This window comes from Meles meles, chromosome 13 (assembly GCF_922984935.1).
Source record: "Meles meles chromosome 13, mMelMel3.1 paternal haplotype, whole genome shotgun sequence".
NCBI classification, from domain to species: Eukaryota; Metazoa; Chordata; class Mammalia; order Carnivora; family Mustelidae; genus Meles; species Meles meles.
In genome coordinates this window covers 4,288,771-4,301,445 of record NC_060078.1, presented here as the reverse complement: position 1 = coordinate 4,301,445, position 12,675 = coordinate 4,288,771, and positions in this window count along the sequence as shown.

The window sequence follows — 12,675 nt, the reverse complement described above, 5'->3', positions numbered from 1 at the left end:
GTCATGAGCCCATAAGGTGAGTCAGCTGTTTTCTTGGGAGATTCCTGGAAATTCTGGACAAGACCGAGACCGAAGGGGCTACTTTCTCGTGTAGTGTATTTGAGACGCCAGGCATAAGCCGAGGTGCTCTGGGACCTGCATGACCTCAAGTATGGCAGGAGATGGGAAGAGGGCATTTTTCCCTACCTAGAACCCAGAAGGAGTCCAGCATTGTAAGGACTGGCTGTTGGCAAGCTTTGTGAGTTCATTCTCTCAACCTGTCTTAACTGGAACTGTTCAAAACCAAGGTTCAACTGAGAAGTGGGAAGATCTAATAGGCGTGATTAAAAGATTCGTAAATCAGGCTGTCCCATCTAGCAAGTAGAGGGGAGCTCCACTGAACTAAATAACAGAAAGGTTTTTAAAGGCAGACAAAGGATGTTTTAAAAAAAGAGAGAGAGAGAGAGAGAAGGAATTCATTGGCAGGGAGTGCATTGTTTGGGCAAGGTTGCCCTCCAAAGGGAGCCTGAGTCTATGAGTAAATTTCCTAGCATCGCCCAGGAAATCCCATGTTGTCTGGTGAAAGTTTACATTCCTGGGGGCTTGCAATTGTGGTTAGGTTAGCTGTGCAGTCTTGGTTTACGGACCCCACTTGGGGCTTGTTTTCTTTTCAACACCACCATGCACAGTGGCCGGGATGGGAAATTGTCAAGTGTGTTCACAGGCAGCGGATAGTGAATGCTGTATGTCCTGGGAGCAGGAGACAGTGTGGTTTCCAGGGGTATATCAAATGTAACCCTGGAAACAGCTAACTGAGAGTCACTTTGAAAATGAATAAATTAGGGGCACCTGGCTGGCTCAGCTGGTAGAGCATGTGACCTTGATCTCAGGGTTGTAAGTTTGAGCCCCACCTTGGGTGTAATGATTACTCAAAAGAAGAAGAGGAAGGAGAAGGAGAGGGAGAAGGAGAAGAAGGAGAAGAAGGAGGAGGAGAAGGAAAGAAAGAAAGAAAGAAAGAAAGAAAGAAAGAAAGAAAATGAGTGAGTTATTTGAACAGATGAAAGTTGATAGTCATTGTGATTTTCCCATAAATATGTATGGCCTGAGGAGACCAGACAGTCTTAGGAGACACACAAACATCCATGCCTACTCATAGGTAAGCACACAAAAATGCCTACCTAATGGAATATATTCAGTTTTTCATGTCTGCATTCATGGACAAGTTTATTCTGAGTGGCCATTTTTATGTACATATTTGCAATGGGAATTGCAGAGAATATATGGAAACTTGAAAACTGACTTCTTGTTCAATATGGTAAGTAGACCACAGATGTTTATCTCCTCTCTCGCCCAAAGCCCTGCTAAAAATGAAATGAGTAAAACTTTCCAGGGTTATTATCCCAAAAGAGCAACAAGAATAGGAGTGGCAACAGAAGCCGAGGCTAGAGTTGAACTTGGCTTTGAAATCTAGAAGGAGCATGGATGATTGGAGGTGGAGTAGGTCCCATGGCAGTCCTTCTAGAGGGATGCGCACTGGGAGAGAGGAGGCGGACCCACAGTGCTCCTCAAAAGGAGACGCCATGCAGGCGATGAGAGGTTGGAAACAAAGGACTTGGCCTTACCAGGAGCTGCTGGCCCTCCCAGGTTCCCACCATAAAGTCTTCCTTCTTCCCTTCATGGGACGGGAGCTGACTTTCTAGAATTGCACCGGGGACACCGGGGTCTCTGACAATGGGCAGAAAGGGATGCAGGTGAAGCCATAGGCAGAACATAGAGAGATTCAGTCAGCATCTTTATGCTGCCCCAAAAGAACCTCGTTCCTTCCCCCAACACTGCTCCCTAATGAGCAGCAGTCCAGAATGTGCTGAGTTGTCTCCATGTCCTGCATTCTTAGGCGCAGGCTGAGGACACAGCGGAGGGTTCCAGCTTTGGGAACGCTCTTCACCGGAGCACCAGTGCTGGTGTCCAACCAAGCTAGCACATTTCAGGTTTCTGCTCGCATCTTTCCAACTAACATCTCCCTGGAAAAGCAAGCGATGGGGTAATGTCCAACCTCCAAGTGCAGGGAAGTGAATCCACTCACCTAGAGGCCGTGGCCATGGCAGGCATGTGGATTTCAGCACTACTACTGTGGAGTGAAGAATTGGGCTCCATGGTTGAATTTACTGCCACTGACCCTATTGGCCCCAATTACTCATATCACCCCCACATTCAAAATACCCTCACCTGTGTCATGGAGATTCATTAATGTCTCATCCCATCTCAGCACCTGCTGCCACATCTGGTTCTCATCAAGTCCAGGTATATACATGGATCCTTCACACATGCAATATATTGCGATGGGACAGGAAGACCATTATAGTCAACATTTCCTTTCGAAGGCAGGAAAATGGGCAAGGCAGAGCACTCAGCAGCTCACAGAGATTCTAGTATCTGGCTGGGCTGATGTTGCCAGACGATGTAGCAGGGACTCCACGGTTCTTGGTTCTGCCCTCTGAGCCTTTGTTCATTTCCATCAAACAGCTTGACCCCCTCTGGAGAGGGCGCTGGAGAATTTGCTCTTGTTGACAGCAAGTTGTTTCTCGGTCTCAGTCAGTTTCTGCCTGAGTTAGTCAGACTTCTCCAGAGAAACAGAGTCGATAGTACATAAACATTGTACTATATGTAGTATATAGTATAGCATCGTATATATAGTTGAATATCTATGCATACTAGAGTATACATAAGTAAATTACATATTTATATAAGTAGATCTATATAGATAAAGATAGATTTTGTATGAGGGATTGGCCCACATGATTATGGAGGCTGACAAGCCCTAAGATCTAGTCGGCTAGCTAGAGAACCAGGCCAGCCAGTGGTGTGGCCGCGTTTCAAATGTTGGCAGGCTTGAGACCCAAGAAAAACCAATGTTTCAGTTCAAGTCTGAAGGCAGAAAAAATCCCAAGGTTTCAGATGTTCCAGCTTGAAGGCAGTCAGGCAGGAAGAGTTTACTGGTGAAGGATCAGCCTTTTTGTTCCTTTCAAGCCTTCAACCGATTTGACAAGGCCCACCCACATGGGGGGAGGGGCAATCTACTTTAGCGAGTTTACTGATTCAAATGTTAATCTTATCCCAAGAAAGGATCACAGACACAACAGAGTACCTTCAACCGATTTGACAAGGCCCACCCACATGGGGGGAGGGGCAATCTGCTTTAGCGAGTTTACTGATTCAAATGTTAATCTTATCCCAAGAAAGGATCACAGACACAACAGAGTAATGTTTGACCAAATATCTGAACACCTTGTGACCCAGTCATATCGACCCATAAAATTAATCATCACACTGCTTATTGAAAGTTGGGGCCAAGAGGTTATTTTGTATCTCTACCAGTCTCAGTCTCTTTTCATCCAGGCTGGGATAGTTTTTGCCAATGTGGCTCTTGAAAATGCAGGCTTTCTGTGAAAGAGATTCCAGTCAACTTTGTGTGGCAAAAGGCACACGATCATGTCTTTCAAGATATGCCTCTTTCCAGCCTTAATTACAGGTACTTCTGAGAAATCAGACTTCTGTGGAACCATGTCCATAATCTACCCACTCTTCCCAGTGTCTCCTTTTGTCCAAATGAAGGGGTCTACTAGCTATCATTTTCGTCCTCTTTCGATGTCTTAACAAAGAGCCTCTCAGGCAGACCCTTGAGGTACTTTTTACTCAAGGCTAATGTTAAAACAGTAAAACTATAGATTTGGTTTTTGCCTGGAGGCTCTGTTATGATGGCTCAGCCTTGACTTTCTGAGAAATTGTTTCACTTTATCACTCTGCCCATAATTCTGGACTCCCTAAAATCCCCTTCGGTTCTATGTGCAACCGACAAGCTATTTTCTGAACACAATTCTACTTTCTGTAGTGCCTTACCATGTGCATCTAGTAGCAATGAATTCCTGCTTCCAGTATTCTTCCTGCAAATTTCCTCACCCAAGACTAAAAGTTCTATAGGGACATTTTCTATTTTCCAAATTACCATGGAGTATTTCGATCAGATGTTTTTTCACTTCATAAGGCGTTTATCTTGCTATAATAGTTTCCTTGGTTTTTGCTACTTGTTACCATATTAGTTTCTCAAATTTTAGGTTCTTGTTATGGCAACACCCCATTCTTGGTATTCATCAGCAATTATTGCAATAGTCATGCATAAAAAGGTCTTACCACTGACTGGCTGTAAAAGCAATAATAAGCTTCCATGGTTTCAGATCTGTGGGTTGACCGGACTGCAGGCTTCAGGCGCTAAGGGTTCAAGTTCACTCCACATGTCTCTCATCCTTCTTGGACTAGCAGCCACCAGGCATGTGATCTGCTTCCTGTGTCTCATTCTCAGATATAGGCTGAGGGCAGGTGGGTACTTGGGGCACAGTCCACTCATGGTGGGTCACCAGAGCACATGAACACAAGTCCAAGGACACAAGCATATTTTAACCCTGTTTGGGCCACATTCACTAATGTCTCACTGCCAAAGCAAATTATATGGCAAAATTCAAAGTTAGGGGCAGGGAAGTACACTCTGCCAACCTTGAAGCCAGGGTTGTTGCCATTGGGTAATATTAATTCAGGTGGATGGAAAGTTGGGGCTAATGACATAATCCACTTCGGTCCTGAAGAGATTTCCTGTGTGTGTGTGTGTGTGTGTGTGTGTGTGTGTGTGTGTGTCTGTCTGTCTGTCTGTCTGCTTGTAGGTCCTGGAAGACTAAATTTCAGCCCCCAGGGCTCCTGAGACAACCTTACTGTTTTGTTTTGTTTAAAGTGTGATTTTACTAGGGGTGCCTGAGTGGTTCGGTCAGTTAAGCTTCTGACTTTGGCTCAGGTCATGATCCTGGAATCCTGGGACGGAGCTCCTTGTCGGGGAGTCCCTTATCAGCAGGGAACCTGCTTCTCTCTCTCCTCCCTGCTCGTGCTCTCTATCACTATCTCTGTCTCTTCCCAAATAAAGGAATAAAATGTTTAAAAATTATATGTGATTATGTTAGACCAACTTAACTTTCTTTTCTTTTCTTTTCTTTTTTGAGGGAAAGAGCTAGAGACTGACCATGAATGGGGGAGGGGCCAGAGGGAGAGGGAAAAGCAGACTCCCTACTGAGCGTTGGGCTCAATCCCAGGACGCTGGGATCTGACCTGAGCGAAAGGCAGACGCTTAACCAACTGAGCCACCCGGCTGCCCCCAGACCAACTTATCTTTCATCATATCCCCTGTGGCTTTTGCCTTAGATAGACCTGCAGGGCACACACACACACACACACAAAACCAAGGAGTTTAATTCTTTAATATTAAAAGATAACTTTTCTCATTGATAATATCCACCTGGCAGGCACATACGTTTCTTACAGCAGCCAAAATTCTAAATAGCTATTTATTCATCACATTTTTAACCCTATCGATTATTTCCACGTGGTTCTGGCCACACTCACATTCATGCCCCAGCCATTGCGTTCCATAGGCTTCTCTGATGGACCCACAAGGGTCCCTCTTAGAGCCTCAGACCCTCCCAGCTTCAGGGTCATCTGTGTCCCGTCCAGTGAGATTTGGAATACGGTCATTTTCACAGACGGGGAGCACCGTGGCTCCACTCCGTCTGCTGGGGTGCTGAGATCCAGGAGTCTGTGTCAGCGGGGACTGATTCTGGTCGGTCTCCTTGCCCTTGGTGACAGCAGCATACACGCCTCTCCTTCTTTCCCCCGCTCCCTGCAGAATGGCCCGGGAGGAAGCTCCCTTACTAGCTCACGTTCTGCTCAGTTCCTTCCACGCACGTGCCCCTCTGGGCATGCTGTTAGGCTTCAGTCACCTTTGTGTCTCTTACTCATAGATGGTTGGTGTGCAGGAGCCCTGATGGCTCCCGCCTCCCACCACAACTTTTGCCAGAACCTCGATGTCTGGATTCTAGGCCAGCTTCCTGGATTTTTCCACAAGCAGCCAGACCTAAAAACAAAACAAAACAAAAAAAAAAACAACCCGATTTTCTCTCTGTATCTCTAATATTTGACACAACACACTTCCCAACTCTTCTCGAAATTCACCACATCCTCTGTACCCCTGCCACCCTTGGTGGCCAGCCTTCCATCCCTGTCAATGTTTCAAGCCCCACCCCGATGTCCTTTCTCAAGTCCAACAGGTCTGACATTGTCGGCTCACCGCGGAAGGAAACGTCACTATCTAGTGAAGGCCCTACGTTTGCTTTCAAGGCTCACCTGCGTTTTCAGAAATTTACTGAATTTCTTAGGCTGTTTGAGGTAAGGATTTTGGATTTTCTACAGATAAGGGGTTTGCAGTCTCCTTTCCCTGGAGAATAGCTAATTGTGGCCGCAGAGCATTCGAGAACAATCTTCTAATCATGGTGTGTGTATTGAGGTAAACAGTGATAAGAACATTACAGGGATGAAGACAGGCAGCAGTCACAAAGCTCCACCCGGGTGGGATGGAATGGTGACCCGAGTGGAGAAGAAGGGGTTCTCCTTGGATGGGAGTCAAATATCCACAGGCCAACTGCAGCAGGTGTCAGGTTCATAGAGCCCAGGTTTTCCGGGACTAGCAGTAGGAGAACAAACACATTAGCCAATTGTATCTTCCCTACTGATTGCCACACAGCAATGGATCTAGGTATTGGGGGAACCTGAATCATTTGGGACTTCTTATTAAAAAAACGATTACAAAATTAAGTACAGAAATGAATTTTTAAAATATTTTATTTATTTATTTGACACACAGAGAGATCACAAGCAGGCAGAGAGGCAGGCAGAGACAGAGAGAGGAGGCAGTAGGCTCCCTGCCGGGCAGAGAGCCCATTGTCGATCCCAGGACCCTGAGATCATGACCTGAGCTGAAGGCAGAGGCTTAACCCACTGAGCCACCCAGGCGCCCCAAAGTGAATTTTAAAGAATGCGTGTTCACAACACATTGCAGAGCCTGGAAAATTCAACCTCTCTCTTTTGAGATCTCTTTAGGTTTACCAGAAACTCTTACAGAAAAATGCTTTCCCTTTGCAACCTGGCTTTTCCTTCCCACCTAGAACATTCTAGGGCTCCCATCAGCTCCAAGAGTCATCAGCCTGGACAGTCTCTGAAGCTTAGGGTTTATGAGCTTCACAGTAAATCTGCTTTTAGTCCAGAGCACAAACATGACCAAGATTCACCCACCAGGGTCCATGCCTTTGTATCAGGGCTGGCTTTACGGGTGCGCAGCCTGGACGGCTAACCAGGACCAGTGTTCAGAAGGGCCCATGCTTGGATTAATGCTCTGCTGTCTGACACCATCTAGAAACTCTTTTTTATTTTTTCAAGATTTACTTATTTATTTTAGAGAGAGAGAGAGCACAAGCGGGAGGGGCACAAGGAGAGGGAGAGAGAAACTTAACTAGGCTCCCTACTGCGGACAGAGCCTGATGCAGGGCTCGACCTCACAACTTTGAGATCACGACCCGAGACGAGACCAAGAGTTGGAGGCTTAACTGACTGGGCCACCCAGGCGCCTCACCATCTAGGAACCCTTAATTTTTTTCTTTCCATTGGTATTTGTAGGGGAAGACTTGGGGACATTGGAGCACATGTGTGAGCAGGAAATATGTGTGTCCCCTGCGTTCTCTTCCGCTTCAATCACATAAGCCCTCACGATGCCCTCACGAGCACAGAATTCCCGTGGCCCCGGGATGTGTGGGAATCCGGCAAGACTCAAAGTGAGTATAAGGGAAGGATGTAATTTCTATACCCAACGGAGAAAGCAAGGGATCTCTGCCAGCCACACGAGGCCAAATTTTCTGTTCGCCTCAGAACTCACGTTGAACACGGAAAGAATACAAGGCCATTCTAAGAAACCCAAGTGACCAAGAAACTCAGTTATAATCTTCCTTATTGGTGTCAGAACCTCCCTGTAGTAGTCAACCACTCATCCAAAAATGACAGAGGAGGAAAGAGAGAGATGGGGCAAATACAGTCCTTTTCCTTTCTGTCCTAACTTGTTCATCAGAAAGTAGCATAGAGAGTGTTGGTAGAAAGTGTGGGTACCAAGAAGTGTGAGAGAAACAGTTGGGTGAATTTTGTGCCCTGTCTCCACTGTTCTGTGAGAACAAAATACATATGCGCACGTGAGCTACAAAATGTGAATTGTGTAATGTTTGTGAGTTTGCAGAGGAGTTAAATGCTTAATGTGCATTTAAAACCAGCAGAGCACAATATAAAGATGAAGGTTAAAATTCAGACTAATTAGTTAAACTCAATTATTATTACTTAGGATGATTTTAAATATCAAATTAAAACAACAACAACAAACACCAGGATGCCTTGAGAGAGACTATATCAGGAAGGAAACCTTTCTCTATTTAAAACTTTGTTTCTCTATCATTACATCTTTATTACTACATCCCTTTTGTTTTTTGAACGAAGGATCCCACTTTTTTATTTTGCCCTAGGCTTTATAAATTTTAGAGCCAGCATGGGTATGTTTCCTATAAGGACTTGTGCATAATACTTGCTCTCAAATGCTTTATCTATAAGAGTCAGTACAACAACAGAAAGATCATGATTTGCAATGGACTGGAAGAAATTGCGTGTTATTGTAGATCCAAGAGAGCAGGAAAAATATAAAGACATGCCAGTGTGTAATTTACTGGCTGATAAGCTGATTTATGTCTACCTCAATTCCCAACTCCTGCTTTCCATGGAGTATTAGAACATAAATCTCAATTTGAACTTAAGTAAGTTTTATTTTCTAATATGAAGATCATGCTTGCTACATAAATTACACTGCATCTGTACAATGCCTAATTATCTAGAAATTAAGATTTCTTTCCAAAAATAGTTAATGACATGGAGGGGAAATTAGAACAGAAATTTCTAAGTATAATGTTGTCCTAACTTAAGAGAAAAATGTGTGTGCATAAAAAAGTATTGGAAGAAAAATATCAGGGTATTTTCCCCCTGTAGCTTTTTACTTGTTTAAGTGCTTCTTATTGATTTTGTATTCATTTTATAATCAGAAAGAATTTCAGCAGCATTTTATACACCTTTTTTTTTTTCATGGTACCTAGCATACCACCTGAGACAAAATGAGCATTCATTAATGAACTTGAATCACCCTTAATTCACAAGCAAGGGGCGCCTGGGTGGCTCAGTGGGTTAAAGCCTCTGCCTTTCGCTCAGGTTATGATCCCAGGGTCCTGGGGTCGAGCCCCCTATGGGGCTCTCTGCTTGGCAGGGAGCCTGCTTCCTCCTCTCTCTCTCTCTCTGTCTGCCTCTCTCCCTACTTGTGATCTCTATCTGTCAAATAAATAAATAAAATCTTTAAAAAAAAAATTCACAAGCAAGAAGTCTGAAGCTCACCAAACTCCTGTATATACTGATACAGTCATAAGTCTTAATAGTGAGTCTTCATATAATAAATATGCAAGTACTCGCCCACTGCTGTACAGTCTTTTGGCAGAAAAATCTTGCCTTGTTTTACATCACGGAAAAAAAGGGATCCTTTCCACTTTCCACTCTGTATCCCTAGAAAAATTTTCTTTCCACTGACTCCACCCCGCTTCCTTCTCTCTGCTGTCGGGGAAGCTTGCCTCTCCATCGCCAGCCCACAGGCTGCTGGCTTCATTGGGGACATTGGGCTACCAGCGAACTCCCTCTTTCCTGCACCTACTTCTCCCCCACCGTCTCCTCCACAGGATATCGGACTTCTAGCACTGTTGCAAAATGGTACATCTTCCCAGCCACTCCTTTATGTTACTCCGTTCCGCCAGGTGGAAGCTTCCAGAAAGGAAGCATCGTCCCTATTTGCAGTCCCCACAGGCTCACCTCACTTCTACTCCTCCGCTTACACGCAGGCAGGTCTCCTCAACGGCACTGAGTGTCCATGAGAGGTCAAACCCCAAGGATCGCCCCACAGATGCCACTATTCCTCCCACTTGGAATCATCAAAAGACCAACCGTATTTGGACCAAACCTCCCTGGGGTTTAGGCAGAAGGGAGGGAGTCTTAGGAAAGGAGTATCAGGCCTCCTCCTTCTTTTTTTTTTCTCTTTAAGATTTATTTATTTATCTTAGAGAGAGAGGGAGCGAGTAAAGGTTTGCGAGAGAAGGGAGAGGCGTGGCCGACGGGACAGCATGACAGGGAGCCAAGGGGCGCTCTCTTAGGTCACATCCACCCATGTTCTCCGGAGCATGACTGCTGAGCCTAGGGACAGAGCCGGGCAGATTCGCAACACCGCTGGCCAGCTAGCACCCAAACCCTAAACCCAAGCCACCCTTCAGCCCTAGTCTTAAGCTTAGGTCATCAGCATGCATCATGTTACCTGATTTCAAGCTTTAGAACAAAGCTGTGATCACCAAGACAGCGTGGTACTGGCATAAAAAAAGACACATAGACCAGTGGAACAGAGTAGAGAGCCCAGATATGGACCCTCAACTTTATAGTCAAATAATCTTTGACAAAACAGGAAAACATATACATCAGCATGCTTTCAAATGTGGCCTATTACTATAGAAAATTTGAGGGACAGTAAGGCGGATGGATCAGGAGACCACTGCCGTGGAAAAGAGTGTTTCAGGAAGCCTGGGGGAGGGGGTTAAGGAGGGCACAGATTGCACGGAGCACTGGGTGTGATGCATGAACAGTGAATCTTAGAACACTGAAAAAATAAGATGAAGTTTAAAAAAAAAGAAAGAAAGAAAGAAAAGAGAGCTTGAGGGCGCCTGGGTGGCTCAGTGGGTTAAAGCCTCTGCCTTCGGCTCAGGTCATGATCCCAGGGTCCTGGGATCGAGCCCCACATCGGGCTCTCTGCTCAGTGGGGAGCCTGCTTCCTCCTCTCTCTCTGCCTGCCTCTCTGCCTACTTGTGATCTCTCTCTGTCAAATAAATAAATAAAATCTTTTTTAAAAAAAAGAGAGAGAGAGAGCTTGTTACAGGTCCCGAGAGGAGGGGGCCGGGGCGGGGGGGGGGAGGGGTCCCACAGAGAAGCACTGGAGTAGGTCAGGAGGCAGAGGACAAGGGTCGACGGTGGCCATGAGCCTCTGCTGTGCTTTCTGTGGGAAGGAACAGGTGCGACAGGATAAGCAGGTTTGGGACTGGCTGCTTTGAATAATTTCCGCGCTCTGGGCCACCGGGGCTGCCTCTAGTTGTCTGGTACCTGGCCTGGGTGATGAGGGCAGGGGGACAGGTGATGCGTTGACTATCTTTAGGAATTGGCTGATGCCAGGAGGGACAATGTTTCCAGCATCGGCAAGGCCCCAGATGTCCAAGCATCAGGAAACCGAAAGCAAAAGACGTGGCTAATATGCAGCTTGACTCCCTCTTTCCTCAGGATCCTTTTACCTCTGACACTTTATTTTACTTCTCCATCGCCGGGCACAGATCAGGACTTCCCTGCCCACTGTCTCCCTGATGTTGAAACTCAAAAATCTGGCTTGAGCTCATCCTCTCTCGTGAAGGCCTTGGAATCCTTAATTTCTTTTTTTTTTTTTAAGATTTTATTTATTTATTTGACAGACAGAGATCACAAGCAGGCAGAGAGAGAGGAAGGCAAGCAGGCTCCCTGCCGAGCAGAGAGCCTGATGTGGGGCTCGATCCCAGGACCCTGGGATCATGACCTGAGCTGAAGGCAGAGGCTTAACCCACTGAGCCACTCAGGCGCCCCGGAATCCTTAATTTCTTTTTTTTCTTTTTTTTTTATTTATTCATTTATTTTGACAGAGAGGGATCACAAGTAGGCAGAGAGGCAGTCAGAGAGAGAGAGAGGGAGGCAGGCTCCCTGCCGAGCAGAGAGCCTGATGTGGGACTCGATCCCAGGACCCTGAGATCATGACCTGAGCTGAAGGCAGAGGCTTTAACCCACTGAGCCACTCAAGCGCCCGGGAATCCTTAATTTCTTAAAGGACCAGCTCTCACACCAAAATGAGTGAGCCAACTTTTGCTAACACACTCGAGAAACAAAAATTCCTGGCTATATCCAAATCAAGGAAGATATAATTCTTTGAGCTCCTTTTTTTTTTTTTTCTTTTTTTGTCAGCACCTACCAGGCACTGTACCAACCTATTTCCTTCTCTTTATAATTCTGGACCAGACATAGATCTAAGCTCCTTTGTTCCTTTTGTATTGCTAAGCCAGGCAAACATTTAAAAGAAACTCTGCTAAATACAGAGGGGAAATATTTAGACAAAGCTTAATTTTACTTACACTTTTAAAAAGCAACATTATACACACTGTCTAATTTTATCTATCTTCACAAAACTCTATGAAATAACCAGTATCATTTTCTAAAATTCACAGAAAAAGCAACTGTATTTTAAGTGGTAAAGTGACAGACCAAAGATCACCCTCCTTAGCTGGTCAGTATCACAACCAAGGCACGAACCCAAGTTTTCATGAAATCCGGTCTTCCCTTCATTAATCCCCTGCTCAGAAGACACAAATGGGCCAAAAATAGTTGTTCCAGGGAGTATTCCTGATTGGCTCTTGTGTATCTCCAAGAAGTAAAGCACTTAAGAATCGGAACAAGGATTTTGAATCTGGACAGTCCTGGATTCCAATCCCAACCCCACCACTTGCTAAAAGGGTGACTCTGTTCTGAGACTCGGTTTCCTCATCTGTAAAATGGAGATGCTGACGTAGTATTACCTAGTAGCCTTGCTTTGAAGATAATGCACCTGCAAAGACGTCTGCCCCAAATTAACATGTGGGGAGGATACCA